This window comes from Lithobates pipiens, unplaced genomic scaffold (genome assembly GCF_037356315.1).
Source record: "Lithobates pipiens isolate NorthernLeopardFrog02 unplaced genomic scaffold, aLitPip1_a1.2 Scaffold_16, whole genome shotgun sequence".
Lineage (NCBI taxonomy): Eukaryota > Metazoa > Chordata > Amphibia > Anura > Ranidae > Lithobates > Lithobates pipiens.
Genome location: NW_027507748.1, coordinates 93524857 through 93542515, shown reverse-complemented (window position 1 = coordinate 93542515; position 17659 = coordinate 93524857).

The following is a 17659-nucleotide window of genomic DNA, read 5'->3' as shown; positions in this document are numbered from 1 at the left end:
CTGGCAGATCTCGAGGACCATTCACGTTGAAACAACATTAAAATGAGAGGAATACCAGAGTCAGTTCTACCTATGGACTTACGTAACTATGCAAATACACTATTTTCTACATTATTGCCAGAATTATCGCCGATTAAACTTACAATCGATCCTATTCATAGAATTCCCAAACCAAAACATCTAAAATAATCAATTTCCAGAGATGTTATTCTGCGAATTCATTTTTATCAAGCTAAAGAGCCAATTCTCTCCAAAGCGAGGGAGCTAACTACTCTGCCACCACCATACTCAGATATACAATTATTCGCCGATCTCTCGCAATTTGCACTACAAATGAGAAGACAGCTCAAAACTGTAACAAAGGCATTATCTAATCATAAGATCACATACAAATGGAGACATCCAGCCACTATCTTGACCACTTACAACGGGAAACATTTTGCTATATCTACCATTGAAGATGGCATGCAATTACTCCAGACATGGGGTATTATAGTTGATCTTCCACATAACACCCCTGCCTTGAAGGAAAAACCTAATTTGTTCCACTTTGGACAAAAACGTGAACAAAATAGAATTAAATACAAATGAACTACTCCTGCCTGTTAAATGCATTACTGACATATACGGTCTGGTTTGATGCTCAATACCTTACTACTTGAACTTCACCCCCTATCTTGGTCAGCATTCCTTTGAGTGGATTACTGCTGACTCTTGGAAAATATTTTTTTCTTTACTCTTTTATTTTTTATTTTTTATTCTCTCCTTTTTTTTTTTTTTTTTATTAATTATTATTTTTTTTTTTTCCTCTTGCAATATATATTGCCAAATAACTACTAATAGAGTAATAACTCGTTTTTTCATAGGTTTTAAAAAAAAAATCGACATTGTTGTGTACATGATTTAATAGTGAACTGTGAACTGATCATATAACAAATACTTAGATATTAGTTTAAGCATTATAGAAACTACAGAATATTCTTTTAGGAATATATAGAATTATAGTAACATCTAATTTTGATATATATTATTAATATGTCTTTCAAAATATTGTCCCTAAATGCAAGGGGACTGAATCACCCAGCGAAACGAACCTCTATGTGGAGGTCTGCCTTATCCTTTAATTGTGACATATTATGTGTTCAAGAGACATTTTGCTAAAGATGCATCTCCCAAATGTCAACATAAACATTTTCCTCATATTTTTCAAACAAAATTCTCCAAAAAACAAAGAGGGGTGTTAATAGCTATTAGAGATACTATTACATTTCAATTAGATAATTGTATCACTGACCCTGAAGGTCGCTATATTTTTTTGATTTGTACCATTAACAATATTCAATACACCCTTGTATCTATTTATGCCCCGAATATGAGACAAATGCATTTCATAAAAAAAAACTATAGAGGAGGCGAAGAAAGTTCAAAAAGGACACCTCCTGATATGTGGAGATTTCAATTTGATTCCAAACAATGATATGGATTCTTCTGCTAAGTCCAAACGCTATGCTTCTCCCCTTGATAAGTTCATAACTTCAAACGACTTATTTGATGTGTGGAGATGTGGACATGCTAATGAAAGGGATTACACATATTTGTCACCACGGCACAATACCTACTCCAGAATTGACTTATTCTTGACAGATAAATGGCTGCTTGACAAGATTTCATCCTCCCATATACATACGGCCACGTGGTCAGATCACGCTCCCATTAGCATGTCTATAACAACCACACCATCCCAACCAAATTCATATATATGGAGAGCTAATATCTATATTCCCCAAAATTAAAATTACTCCACAACACTCCAACAACACCTTACTGAATTCTTTTCAATTCATTCGACGTCTATATCTGACCCAATGATATTATGGAATGCTCATAAAGCTGTTATGAGAGGGGTGTTTATGCAATTAGGTTCTAAAGCTAAAAGAAAGAGAACTCAGAGAATGGATGCACTTACTAAGGAGATAGCCAAAGCTGAGGAACACAATAAAAATGATCCTTCTCCTTTCATTAAAACACACTTTTTCCAGTTACGTAATGAATTAAGAACCCTACTTCTAGAGACACATGAGAAATCCTATAAAAAATTCAGAGCTACCACTTATGCAACAGGGAACAAAGCAGGGAAAACAATGGCATTACGCATTAAAGGTTATCGATCTAAGACTAAAATTCCCTTCCTCTACCATCCTCACACTAATGAAAAATTGCTTAAGCCTTCTTCAATAGCTGAAGCATTTAGCTCATATTACAATGATTTATATAACATTAAGAACGATGGCGATACCCATCAACCTTCTCAGGAGGAGATTGACACCTTTTTGGAGAGTGTCAAACTTCCATCTATTTCCCCTCAACAATTAGAATTTCTCAATTCTCCCTTTACTATCCCTGAAATTCTACAAACTATCCGTATTCTTCCTAACTTGAAATCACCTGGTCCAGATGGCTTTACAGGGGAATATTTAAAAAAAAATTCAAAGTACTCTAGCACCTATACTATGTGACATTTATAATTTAGCAGCCAATTCTTCATCATTTCCCAATGAAATGCTGAATGCTCTTGTTGTAACTCTTCCAAAACCAGATAAGGAACCATCTTCACCTAAAAATTTTAGACCAATTTCCTTACTCAATTTAGATGTTAAAATGTATGCAAAACGTATAGCCAAAAGACTAGATTGTTTGTTACCCTCTCTTATCCATAGAGATCAATCGGGTTTCACCAAAGGAAGACAAGCATCGGATGCTACTAGAAGAATGATAAATATAATACACCATGTAGAACTCACCAAATCGCAATCGTTTGATAGAGTTCATTGGGGATACCTGTCATCCGGTCTGACTAAATTTGGCTTAACAGGTCAAATCAACAAAGCAATATTAGCCCTGTACTCTGTCCCCTTGGCTCGAGTGTATACTACGGATTCTTTATCACCTCCATTCCCAATAACAAATGGTACACGACAAGGATGCCCCTTATCCCCCCTAATTTTTAACCTTGTTATTAAACCCCTAGCTGAGAGTATTAGGTCCAACAAAAAAATTCTAGGAGTTACCATTGCTGAACAAGAACATAAAATCAACCTTTTTGCAGATGATGTTGTTCTTATGATTACTGATCCTGTGAAATCCTTACCGGAAATTCAGGAAACACTAAATATGTTCAGCAAAGTTTCTTATTACAGGCTTAACGCGAATATATCTTGTATATTGAACTTGGGGATAGATGAAAATACTACTAAACATCTTAAATTAAAATTCCCTTATACATGGATTGAAAGTACAATTAAATATTTGGGTATTCAATTATCAAATTCATGTAAAACACTGTTCCAATATAATTATATTCCACTTCGTAATGCATTACAAGAAAATCTCACTAAACTAGCATCCCATGAATTTTCATGGATGGGACGTTTGGCAGCATTTAAAATGCTTCACCTTCCACAAATTTTATACTTTTTTAGAACTCTCCCGATTCCAATTCCGTTAAAATATTTCCAATCCCTTCAGACTCTGTTTTCTAGATTCATCTGGCAGGGTAAAAAATCTAGATGTGCTTATTCAAACTTAGTGAAGAAACGTCAAGCTGGGGAACAGGGTATGTGGATTTCCAAGATTATTATTTAGCCTCGGTTCTTACACAGTCTAAGGAATGGTTTCTATCTCCTCCATATACAATTTTGGGGAAGATGGAAACTGCTAAGATCCCAGGAAATAATCTATTAATAGGGATTCCTTCCATGGCACTTGGAGCCAAGATACATTCTCGCATCTCCCCAACAATATTAGCAAAACACTTAAATCCTGGGTTCGATTTCTGCATCTAACTTCCTCACACCCTCTTCCTACCAAAGTCCAAATTCCACTAAATACTCTACATAATTTCATGAAGACAACCTCATTTACACCATGGATAGTGAAGGGAATAAAATATATATCTGATCTACTTGATAATGGGGTGATCAAACCATTTCCTACGCTTCAAACGAAATTTTAATTGCCAAATTCTGATTTATTCCTCTACATCCGAACTAAGAATTGCATTTCCAACCTCCCATCATGGACCTATAATGTTCCCCAATCGGCTTGGTCCTTCCTTAAGATCCCCACACATCAACAAAAAGGGATCTCTCTTTTCTATAATCTTCTTCAACAAAAAAGTGTGTTTAAAAAGACTATCCCTTTAATTAGATGGGAAGAAGACTTAGGATACACCTATACAGTTGACCAATGGGAAAAAGCTTGTAACACCACATATAAAGCCACATGCTGCTCTACATTATGGGAAGTATCCATTAAATTGACTCAACGCTGGTATCTTACTCCTGAGAAAATATTTAAATTCAATGGCACATTTAACGACAAATGTTGGAGATTGTGCGGCAAAAAAGGTGATATGTTACATACATTTTGGACATGCCCTAAACTTGGGAAGTATTGGGAAAAAATCTTTCAAGTTATGTCTGATATTACCAAAACAGTCATTCCTCCAAATCCCTCACTGGCTCTATTATCCATTGATCTTGATTGATATCCTATCCAGTTTAGAAATGCGTTTACACATATTTTGCTGTCAGCCAGGATCAGTATAACGAGGAACTGGAAAAATCCTGATCCTCCTTCTATTAAAGAAGTGATAGAATCGACTCAAACTCATTACATTTATGAATCAATTCTAGCTCTTCGGCATCACAAAAAAGAACATACTCATAAAATATGGCAGCCATGGTTAAAATGGGCTAGTCCCCAAAACATTGCACGAGTTCTTTGTTCCTAGATAACTTGAATTAAAAAATTACTTACCCCACTCTAATATTTTAAGCTTTGTTTTGTATCTATTAAATGACAGGTTACTATTACTGTCCCGAACACAGTTTAGCACCCATAGGGGTGTTCGGGAATATATTTAGGTTCATCATCTTTGAATTACTTAAATTGGCAGTATATAAATATATGAAGATAATATTTATATTACTTTTGTGTATTGTCTCCACAATGGATGTATTAATAACCTCCCGATCATTATCTTTATTATCCCGATTATAATTGAGATAATTAATATGGTTTTCTTTTTTTTTTTTTTTTTTCCATAAAGTATTTATTGAATTTCAAAGAAACAAAAAGTGTAACAAGCAATACTTAATGTACTACACAAATGAAGTACAAGTCCATATTACAGACAATAACAAAGTAAGTATTCGTATAGGTGAACAGGTGTGAAGCGCTTAGTTTCAACGTGGAACTCGGAGATGAGACCTTCCCCACATCCCCTGTTCAAATTTCACACAGTGCTACAACCCCTACGTCTCAATTCCTTTTCATTTCCTCTTTAAGGGTGCAATCCCAATGAGCATCAGGGGGTAGCTAAGCATAGGCAAATTAATCGGTTCGAGGATGTTCAGTCGTCTATTGCAATAGGGCTATCGGGCCATATCCCGGAGTATGAAAGAGGGGAATGATGGGTGGGTGAGAAAACTTCGGCCAGAAGCGAGGCGTAGGGGACTGGGAAGGGGTTCACTCCGTCAATCAGAGGTTGGTAACCGTCCTTGTGTGTGGAAGTCTGTGTCAATGTCAAAGACCGAACCCCTATGCGGGGGGTGGAGAACTCAAAAAGAAAGAAGGAAGAACAAGGGTAGGGGAACAGCAAAAGAGTGGATGAAGGGTAGAAGGTGGGTATATGGGTTAGGAAGGGGGGTTTTCTCTCCGGGGCTCCCCCAATTGTCCATGCGCAGAATGGAGGTTGGGATCCATAAAGCAACCTAGCAGCCCATCCGAAATAGGAACCTGAGGCCGAGCGGACAGTGTGAGTTGGGGCTGGGGGTTCTTCTAAATCCGACAGGTGATTACCCAGTACGTACAGGACAAGACATGTTGGCCCCAAAGATCAAGGGGTTACTGCTTTGAAAGGTCATCCATCTATCCCAAATCTGTGCGAATTTATGAGGGGCATCCTTAGCAATATAAATGAGTTCCTCCATCTCAGCTATCTTTGCTACCGTTTGTAACCATTCAGTGGTGGAAGGGACAGTGGAAGATCCCCAATGGATAGGGATGCAAAGTTTGGCGGCGTTGAGTAGATGTAAGCCTAGTGAGTGCGTATATGAGCGGTTTGGGATTGAAGTAAGGTGTAGGAGCATGCGGGCCGCTGTGAATTCGATGGGGAGATCAGTAATAGAGCTAGCTATGTCATGCACCCGGGTCCAGAATTCCTGGATCCGGGGACACGACCACCATATGTGTAGTAGGGATCCATCAGCACCAAGGCACCTCCAACATTTGTTAGGGATTGCTGGGTTAAATTTGGTTATCAGAGCCGGCGTTCGATACCACCGTGAAATAAGTTTAAAATTGTTCTCTTGGGTGTGCACGTTCAGGGAGCCTTTATGTGTGATGACAAAGATCTTTTCCCATTCCTCTTCCGAGATCTCCATTTGCAGATCCCTTTCCCACGCTATACATGCTTTCCAATTTTTAGGTGATTTGGACTGGGAGAGGAATGAGTGGGTCATCGAAATAAGGTGGCGTTGAGGAGAGGCCTGGGAGCAGAGGGTTTCAAAAGGTGTCAGCCGCCTAGATAACTCAGCTTCTCTATGTACCTGTTTAAGAAAATGGCGTATTTGAAAGTAGGACCATTTAGGTATGGGGGGTAGATCCCCTTCTGTCGGGAGTGCAGAGTAGTCCAAGATTTCCCCATTGTTATAGAACTGGTGCGCAAACATTTCTTTATGTGGCCAGCTGTTTTGGAGAAAGGTCACGGACATGCCCGGAGGGAACGCGGGATTCAGCCGAATAGGCATGAGGGGCCCAGGGTTGGAAGAGACATTGAATTTTTTGCAAGCTTCTCTAAAGTTTGTCAGGGTGGCATAAACTAGTGGGTGTTCTTTTAGGGCCTTAGGGACAGAGGGAGGGGGAATCCAGGGTGTGTGGTTGATGGGTAGGTTCGAGAAAGCGTTTTCTATAGTGACCCAATCTTTATCTGACCCATGGGCTGACCAGTCAAAAATTCTGACCATTTGGCAAGCAAGGGAATATAGTTTGAGATCCGTAAGACCTATACCCCCTACGGTTTTAGGGCTCGTGAGTTGGCTATAGCTGATTCTAGGACGCTTATGTTTCCATAGAAACTTCGTGAACGCACGCTTAAGGTGCACAAAAAAGGATGCAGGGAGTTGGATGGGGATTGTCTGAAGAAGATACAGGACTCTAGGGAGCACATTCATCTTGAGAATAGCTGCCCTGCCAAACCAAGAGAAGTGGGGTTTGTCCCATCTCCGTAGGTCTTCGGTGATAGAGCGTGACAGCGGGAGGAAGTTTTTGGAGTATAAAGTGGATAAATGCTTGGGGAGTTGGATTCCTAAGTATGTTATAGCCTCTTGTTTCCAGGAGAAGGGGAATGCGGTTTGACATTGGGAAACTAATTCGTTAGGTAAAGTAATGTTTAGCGCATCAGACTTTGAAAAATTGATTTTCAAGTTGGAGAGCTTGCCAAAGGTTTCAAAGTCTTTAAGCACATTCGGGATAGACGTTAACGGCTCACTGAGAAACAGAAGGATGTCGTCCGCGAATGCTGCTAACTTATGAGTGCGCCCTGCCACCTGGATTCCCCTAATGTCGTCGTTGGATTGTAAGCGTCGGAGGAGGGGCTCAAGCGTCAAGATAAACAGAATAGGGGACAGAGGGCATCCCTGTCTCGTTCCATTGCGGATGGGGAAGGCATTTGACAGGTGGCCATTAACTCTGATACTCGCAGTGGGGGTAGTATAAAGGGACATAATAAAGGTCATCAATCTATTGGGTAGGCCCAAGTGTTGGAGTACAGCAGCTAGGTAGTCCCAGGCCAACCTGTCAAATGCCTTCTCCGCATCCAGGGACAGAAAAAATCCCTTTTCATTGCGGGATGTGAGCCAATGATGTAGGTTAATGGCCTTGGTAGTGTTATCCCTGGCTTCCCTGCCAGGGACAAAGCCCACCTGATATTTGCCAATAAGAGAGGGGAGGAGTGGTAGCAAGCGATTGGCCAGTATTTTGGCAAAGAGCTTGATGTCTGAATTAAGAAGGGAAATGGGTCTATAACTGCTGACTGAGGAAGCGTCCTTCCCTGGTTTGGGGATGACCGTGATGTGGGCTTCTAAAAGTCGGTGGAATGGAATTTCTGGATTGCTAAGGGAGTTAAAGGCCCGCAGAAAGGGCGTAGTGAGGATCTCTGTAAAAGCCTTGTAGTACGGGGCAGAAAGACCGTCCGGTCCTGGGCTTTTGCCTGGCTTTAGTTGCTTGATGGCCTGCCTGAGCTCCAAATCTGAAATCGGATTATCCAGTTCAGAGGCCAAGTCATCGGAAATTTTTCCGGGACTATATTTTTCCAAGAAATCAGTAAGGAGCGTATCCCTATGTCTTTGGGTCGAATGAGTAGAAGATGGGCTGTGTAAGTTGTATAGGTTTTTGTAATATGTTTCGAATTGAGACGCTATATCTGCCGAGGATGTGTGTGCAGTGCCCCCTGGGTCCTTTATGGTGTGGACAGTAGTGGAGATGCGCTTGGTGCGGATGGCCTGGGCCAGGAGTCTACCATTTTTATTTCCCTGTTCATAGAACAGTTTCTGACTAAGAATAAATTTACGGTGGGTTTTACGATTCAGCGCTTCCTGTAAGAGCTTTCTCGTCTCAGTCAGGTCTTGAAGCGTGGTCTGCGCTAAAGAGCGTTTGTGGGCTCGTTCCAGTTGTTGAATTTTATGGACTAAATCGGAGATACGGGCTTGGTTCGCTTTTTTCCGTAATGCGGCTAATTCTATAAACTTCCCTCTAATGGTACATTTGTGCGCTTCCCAGACCGTAATAGGGGAGATCCCGGGGACCATATTTTCCTGGAAATAGTGATTTAGGCTGGATGAAATAGCATTGATGTCTGTCTCGGATGAAAGGAGGGATGCGTCTAGGCGCCAAATTTTTGTGGTATTATGTTGGATCGGGAAGGTAAGGAGCATTGAGATCGGGTGATGGTCTGCCACGAGAAGTGGTTCTATCCTAGCCGATTGGAGCAGAGGCAAATCTCTTTGGGAGAGGAACAGATAATCTAACCTAGAATATCTGTTGTGTGGTGTGGAAATAAAAGTGTAATCCTTCGTGGAGGGATGTAAAGTGCGCCAAGCATCGTGTAATGCAAGAGCTTGCAATAGGGTTCTGACCTGCCGCAAAGAGCTGTAAGGAAGGGAGGACGTCCCCGACGAGGAGTCCAGGAGGGGTTGCAGCACAACATTAAAGTCGCCGCCCATTACTGTCAAACCCGCCTGAAAGTTCGTGAGAAGGTCCGCGATCTTTCGGAAAAAGCTCACCTGAGCCGTGTTAGGGCTGTATATGGTTGCTAGAGTAACTGGTTTGTTATATATGGTACCCTTCAAGAAGACGTATCTTCCATCTGGGTCAATAATAGATTCTTCTAGCTGCCATGGGACGTGTCTAGCAATGAGAATTGAGACCCCCTTGGTTTTTGCAGAAGGGTTTGTAGAATGGTAAGCTGTAGGATATTTTCGGCTTATAAAATTAGGGATCTGTCCCGTGCGGAAGTGTGTTTCCTGTAGGAATGCCACATCTACTTTCTGTTTGGAGATAAGGTTTAAGACTTGGCTACGTTTTTCGGGGATATTCAAGCCTTTCACATTCTGCGACCAGATTTTGAGAGTGGAGGGGCCCGGGGTAGGGGTTGAGTTGGGCATAATTGTGTGGGGAGAAGTAGGCAAGATTGCGTGCAGTAGTGCGTTCAGGCTTTGCGCTTGGCAATGCGGGCTCCCCAAATCGAAATCGAGTGGGGGGCTGTGCAAGCAAGGAAGTGTGGGTCTAGCGCCAGGAAGGAGATCCTCCCCTCGTAGGAGGATGTGCGGTTTAGGGGAGGCCGGAGAGAAACACCCGGGGACGAGGGGGCAAAGGGTGGGTAAGAGAGGGAATGGGGAGGAGGGACAAGGGGAGAAATAGAGAAAGGGAATATATACTAGAAAAGGGAGGAAAAGGGAACAAGGAAGAGAAAAGAAAAAGCCGGAGGGTGGCGTAGCACAGCTACCTTACCCTAACCTAATGCGGTGAGTCCAGAATGGGTCAACAGTCGGAGAGTCCGTCCATTGTGGGAGTGCGTGGAAGGGTGTCCGGGTCTTAGTCCTTACGGGGTCAGTCCAGCGGGAGTCCTTGGGAGATGACTGCAAGTATAGTAGGAGCCTGCTATCGTGAAAAAACGGGGGAAAGATGGTGAATTATAACAGTACAACTGTATATCCTGAGATAAACATATTAGTAAAACGGCAGCATAAAGAAAACCAAACAAAGGAAGTTCAATAATAGTACCAAGCCATGGAACAGTGCTACATATGAAAAAATGGAACCAAGAGGAATATGTAACACGTATGAGGCCAACATATGCCCAACCATCCCCCTTGTTTCTAATAACAGAATGGTCCGTCTCATGCACATCTTGACATATGCCTATCGATCCCCCCCGCCTCCCCTCCCCCCATCCCCCCCACCACCCCCCCCCCCCCCCCCACCCCCCACAGAATCAGCTAAGCAGTTCAAAGAGATCCCATTGCCTATAGCAGTCACAAAACAGTGTCATATGATAACAAATCACAGGCCGAACCATGGGAGAGGGCCTCTTCGAGGCGGCCGGATGTAGCAACCTGATCTGTGGAAGGATCCTGCTAAGGGAGTGAGAGAGAGAGGGATCCCAAAACACAAAAAAGAAAAAAAGAAAAAAAAAAAAAGGGGGGGGGGGAGATGAGGGGGGAGAGGGGGGCTGCATCAGAGTGGGGGACCGCTCCCTCCCCCCAGCAGTATCAATGATAGAACCAACCAATCAGCCTGAGAACTTTTCTCTATAACCGCTGTCCGATCATGGCTGTTGATCAGGCTTAGAGATTACAAAAAAGGTAGCTGACGGCAAGAGGGACCCGTGAGTCCTAGGGAGGGGGGAGAGAGGGGCACCCCGCTAATCAAGGCAAAAATAGGGACAAAAAAAAAAATAGAAAAATAGAAAAAAGGAAAAATAAAAAATAAAGGAAAAAACAAAACAGGAACAAAAAACGGGGGGTGTACGGTTTAGTGTACAATATAGTCAATCAGTTCCAGTGTACCCCCCGTCTTCCAGATTGGGAGGGAGGGAGGGGGGATCCGTCAAAATGCATCAGGACCTAGTCAAAAACCTGAGTAAAGTAGACAAAGGTGCAGGAACTTGCAAACTGGAGAGGTGAAAAGTAGCGGTGAGTTACTGGTCGTCAGGTCGAGCTCGCCTGTGGGCTGGTGAGGCAGTGGGGCTATCGTAGGCCCTATCGCCGCGTGCTCTTTGCTGATGCGGGCTTGGCGAAGATGATCTGCGCCGTCTGATATGAAAATCATCTCTTTCAGGGATGGTGTCCATTGAATCAGATCTGCGAAGATGGTCGGTACGGAAGGCTTTGTACCAGTCAGGTAAAGCAACCGAAGGTAATTGAAGCGCATCGCAGAATCTCCCCAGTTCTTCAGGTACTCTCAAGATGGCGGTGCGCCCCGCCACAGTCGCTGAGAGACCAAAAGGGAATCTCCACTTGTAGGGAATGCCTTTACGGCGCAAGACCTCCAGGAGGGGACGTAGGTCTCTCCTGTTTTGTAGAGTTACTGGCGATAGATCTTGGAAAATCTTTACTTCTGTGCCCTGAAACAGCAGCTGCCGTCTGTCTCTGGCTCTCCTCAGAATGTCCTCTTTAGTTTTAAAGTTCACTAGGCAGCAGACAACATCTCGAGGGGGGTCTGTGTCCCTGCCCCTGGGTTTCAAGGCTCTATGCAAACGTTCAAATTCCAGGGGGGTGTCTGGGGGTCTGCCTAGGACATCATTAAAGATCTGTGTAGTGGCCTGGGTCAAGTGAGCGGGGTCAACATTCTCGGGGATGCCTCTTACCCTCAAGTTGTGACGGCGTCCCCTGTTGTCGAGGTCTTCCATATATCTGTTAACATCCCTCAGCTGCGCGTTGTATGATGAAGAGGTATGCTGCAGCTGCCTGATGGCCGAGTCATGGCGGGCCATTCCCTCCTCCACCTCAGTGACCCTGGTATGCATAGCCTGTATGTCCCTGCGGAGCTCTCCTATAGCCGCAGAGAGGGAGTTCTTGATATCAGCGGCTACATCTCGGAGGTCTGCTACAGTGAGGGTTTGTCTGCAGTGTGGGCTCAGCGTGCCATCCGGTCGTGGGGGGGTGTCCACCGGCGGTGTGCTCCTGGGTGAGGATGCGGCCTCCGGGTAGGCCGGAGGTGAAGCCTCGGCCTCGCGTGATCGGGGACGGAACAACTCCGGGATACCTCGTCCCGTCGGGGCTTCGGAGCTCCTCGGGGAGCGCGAGCGAGACTGCGAGCGCTGTCCCCGTGATTTCCCCATCGGAATGCTGTGATGGCTCCGCTAAATAAGGCGCAAGAGGACTCCCGTGGACGGAGCTATGCTAACATGCGGCCATCTCGTCCCGGCTCCAAGGTTTTCTTTATATTATATTTTTTATTCTTTTTGGATACTATTATCTACGTATCTAAATACTGTAACTGATCTATTATTTAGTCATAATTTCTGTTATTTGTCTTGATAAAAATTTAAACCTTAATAAAAACTATTGATTAAAAAAAAAAGGTAACAATCAACACCTGCGATCTGTTTGCTTGTAATTAGTGTGTGTATAAAAGGTCAATGCGTTTCTAGACTCCTTACAGACCCTTGTATATTTCATCCAGGGCTGCACTGATGTTTCTGGACTCTGAGTCATGGGAAAAGCAAAAGAATAGTCATAGGATCTGTGGGAAAAAGGAGCTGAACTGTAAAAAAAGGAAAGGGATATACAATATAAAGATATCCAAGGAATTGAGAATGCCAATCAGCAGTGTTCAAACTCTTATGAAGAACTGGACAATTAGGGGTTCTGTTAAAACCAAACCAGGGTCAGGTAGACCAACTAAAATTTCAGCCACAACTGCCAGTTAAAATGTTCGGGATGCAAAGAAAAACCCACTAGTAACATCAAGTGAAATACAGGAATCTCTGAAAACATGTGGTGTGGCTGTTTCAAGATGCATAATAAGGAGGCACTTGAAGAAACATTGGCTGCATGGTGAAGTCGCCAGAAAAAAGCCATTACTATGCAAATGCCACAAAGTACGCTGCTTACCAGTACCAGTACCAGTACCAGTACGCCAAACAGTGCAGAGACAAGCCTTAAACCTTTTGGCACAGTCATTTGGAGGGATGACACCAAAATTTAGCTTTTTGGCCCCTCCATTCCTACTGTGAAACATGGAGGTGGATCGCTGATGTTTTGGGGAAGTGTGAGCTACAAAGGCACAGGAAATTTGGTCAAAATTGAATATTATCAATCAACTGTGTTTAATCTTTTTAAATTATAATGGCAACAGAGAGTACTCAAATGACCCTGATCAAAAGTTTACATACCCCCATTCTTAATACCATGTATTGCCCCCTTTAACATCAATGATAGCTTGAAGACTTTTGGGGTATTTGTGGATGGGGCTCTTTATCTTCTCAGATGGCAAAAGCTGCTCATTCCTCTTGGCAAAAATTCTCCAGTTCCTGTAAATTCTTGGGCTGTCTTGCATGAACTATTATTTTATTGTAAGTGAGATACTTTTTGGCATTTGCGTAGTAATGACTTTCTTATGGTGACTCCACAACAGAGCCCATTTTTCTTCAAGTGCCTCCTTATTATGCATCTTGAAAAATACACACCACATGTTTTTGGGGAGTCCTGTATTTCATCTGAAGTTATTTGTGGGTTTTTCTTTGCATCCCAAACTATTTTCCCTGGCAGTTGTGGCTGACATTTTAGTTGGTCTACCTGACCATGGTTTGGTTTAAACAGAACCCCTCATTTTCCACTTCTTGACTAGAGTTTGAACACTGCTGATTGGCATTCTCAATACCTTGTATATCTTTTTATATCCCTTTCCTGTTTTATACAGTTCAGCTACCCTTTCCTGCAGATCCTTTGACTATATTCATTTGCTTTTCCCATGACTCCAGAAATGTCAGTGCATCACTGAATGAAAGATGCAAGGGTCTGTCAGGAGTCCAGAAACTAATTGACCTTTTATACTAACACACTAATTACAAGAAAACAGATCACAGGTGAGGATTGTTACCTTTAATAGCCATTCAAACCCCTTTATGTCAACTTGTGTACATGTTATCAGGCCAAAATCACCAGGGTATGTAAACTTTTAATCAGGGTCATTTGGGTAGTTTCTGTTTTCATTATGATCTAAAAAGAGTAAATACAGTTAATTGATAATAAATGGCTTCAGACAAACACTAATCATGAGTGAAAGAAAAGATTTTGTGTTATCATTCATATTCTCTAAAAAAATAAAAATAAATCATCAAAATCGTAAACTTATGAGCAGAAATGTATATATATATTTATATATATATATATATATATATATATATATATATATATTGATTTTACACACACATGCATTTTACTTTTCATTGCTCAGAGTGTCAACTGTGTCAAAGAATGCATACAGTGATTTGAGCAGGGGGCAGCTTTATTTTTCTAAAATGAAAAACACACAATGGTCTATAACAGTTCTATATATACAAAAAAAAAATAAAAAATATATCACTGGTACAGAAACACATTCAGATCTCTTTAAGATTCAGATAAAAGTCTGATTGAGCAGTGGACTGATTTTATATCAAACAAGAAAGATGTTTAAAATAAATAGGGTAACAAATGAACGTATGACCAGTAAAAATCCATGCAAAGCCATGTTCCTTTTAAGTACTATTGTAATATTGCTTTTGCAGGAAGGGCTCAAAGGAGGAACTTCAAAAAACACACAGGAATATGATATCTTTGAACTGAAATGCACAGGTACTTCAATCCCACTAAAACAGGACTGAACAAACTCATTAATTGTATTTCATATTATCATAATGAAAAAAGTTGTTTGAACTTTTAACAACTTAACATTTTCAAATCAAATACATTTAGTCTCTAACAGCCTGTGGAGAACTTGTGAAATGTGTAACTTTAACCAGATGTCATTTATTATGACCATGGCGAAACAATGTAAATTCAGTATATTGAAGAGAATAATGTACCAAACTATGGAATAGCTAGCAAGCGTATAATTCCTGTTATTTCAGTCAGCGCACCTTTTCACAGGCATACTGAAAAGATAAGCTTTGAAAAAAGTTCACTTTTTCATATTGTCTTTCTGCGATATACTGCTGTGCCATTCTTCATTTTCTCAGTTATATTTGATTACCCCTTTTCCTCTCCTATAAGGCTTCTTTTTGCACTGTTATTCGGTTCTTTCAATACTGTTGGCAGCAAATACAGGAGACACAATTGGTTATATTTATAAAACAGTGAATCTATAATTCACCAAAAATTCACTGTAAGTTAATCTCACAGGTCAATATGTTTTAAATAACAGTGATTGATTTATCTCCAGTGAATGTTTGGTAAAAGTTGAATTAACTGAAATGAGGCTGATTTACAGCATAAAGGAATCCTTGAAGACTGATTCTATATGTGCCATGGAAGAAACTAGAGCCTTGTCTTCATATACATTATTTTACTTTAACAAACTTGATACCTCTTCAAGGATTCACCCGTTATAAAGCACTTATTAGACATGTGCATTCGTTTTCGTCCGAATGCATTTTCGTCCGAATTTCAGGTATTTTCGTTTTCGTTTTGACAAACGATAACGAAAGCACAGAATCTGAAAAATGAAAGATCCGACATAAATAAATGCTTTATTTTAGTTTTCGTTGTTACAACAGTTCGATATAGAATAGGAGATTCGACGTGACTCTGACAATAACAATCTGTGTCTATAGAACCTGTGGTCGAATGTGCCTAACCTTACCTCTATTAGTCCAAGATTATATAAAGAAAATATTCGACAGAGAAAAAAGATTCTGCAAGTTACTGTCCAAAAAAGTGTTTGGGGACCTGGGTCCTGCCCCAGGGGACATGTATCAATGCAAAAAAAAAGTTTTAAAAACTGCTGTTTTTTCGGGAGCAGTGATTTTAATAATGATTAAAGTGAAACAATAAAAGTGTAATACTCCTTTAAATTTCGTACCTGGGGGTGTCTATAGTATGCCTGTAAAGGGACGCATGTTTCTGGTGCTTAGAACTGTCCCTACACAAAGTGTCATTTATGCAGGAAAAAAAGTCCTTTAAAATCACTCGCAGCTATCATGAATTGTCAGCTCCGTACTACAGAGAACACTCATTGAAAGTCATTGATAAAAAATAAAAAATAAATAAAAAAGTGTGGGGGTCCCCCAAATTCAATTACCAGGCCCTTCAGGTCTGGTATGGATATTAAGGGGAACCATGCGTTAAATAAAAAAAAAAAATTGACGTGGGGTTTCCCCTAAAAATCCATACCAGACGCTTTATCCGAGCACGCAACCTGACAGGCCGCAGGAAAAGAGGGGGGACGAGAGAGCGGCCCCCCTCCCTCCTGAGCTGTACCAGGCCACATGCCCTCAACATTGGGAGGATGCTTTGGGGGTCTGTGACCCCTCAAAGCACCTTGTCCCCATGTTGATGTGGAGAAGGGCCTCATCCCCACAACCCTGGCCGGTGGTTGTTAGGGTCTGCGAGCGGGGGGCTTATCAGAATCTGGAAGCCCCCTTTAACAAGGGTACCCCCAGATCCCAGCCCCCCTGTTCACAAAGAAAGTGTAAAAAATAGTTAAATAAGACAAACACACTTTTGAAAAATTCCTTTATTAAAAATAAAAAAAATAAAAAAAAGATTCCAGCGGTGGTAATCCACTCTTGCTATCCATGGCTGATCTGATCCAGCGCAGCGAATCCATCCATCTTCTGTCTCCACGGAGGAGACACTGCACGGATCTTGGCGGCCTGACGTTTGTTATATGCGGAGGGTGGGGCCACCCATCACCTGACCCCGCCCCCCTCTGACGCAAGGGGAAACCCGGGCTTCCCCATGACGTATGGGTGACCTCGCCCCCTTTGATGTAACACAGGCAGGTTTCCGTTACATCAGAGGGGGGTGGGGTCACCCATACGTCACGGGGAAGCCCGGGTTTCCCCTTGCGTCAGAGGGGGCGGGGTCAGGTGACGGGTGGCCCCGCTCTCCGTATATAACAAACGTCAGGCCGCCGGGATCCCCGCAGTGTCTCCTCTGTGGAGACAGAAGATGGATTGATTTGCTGCGCTGGATCAGATCAGCCATCGCTGGACCCCAGAGAGATGATCGTCCGTCGCTGGATAGCAAGAGTGGATTACCACTGCTGGAATCTTTTTTTTATTTTTAATAATGGAATTTTTCAAAAGTGTGTTTGTCTTATTTAACTATTTTTTACACTTTCTTTGTGAAATGGTAGGGGTACTTTTGTACCCCCTTACCATTTCAAACAGGGGGGGGCAGGATCTGGGGGTCCCCTTGTAAAAGGGGGCTTCCAGATTATGATAAGCCCCCCCGCCCGCAGACACCCACAACCACCGGCCAGGGTTGTGGGGATGAGGCCCTTCTCCACACCAACATGGGGACAAGGTGCTTTGAGGGGTCACAGACCCCCAAAGCATCCTCCCAATGTTGAGGGCATGTGGCCTGGTACAGTTCAGGAGGGAGGGGGG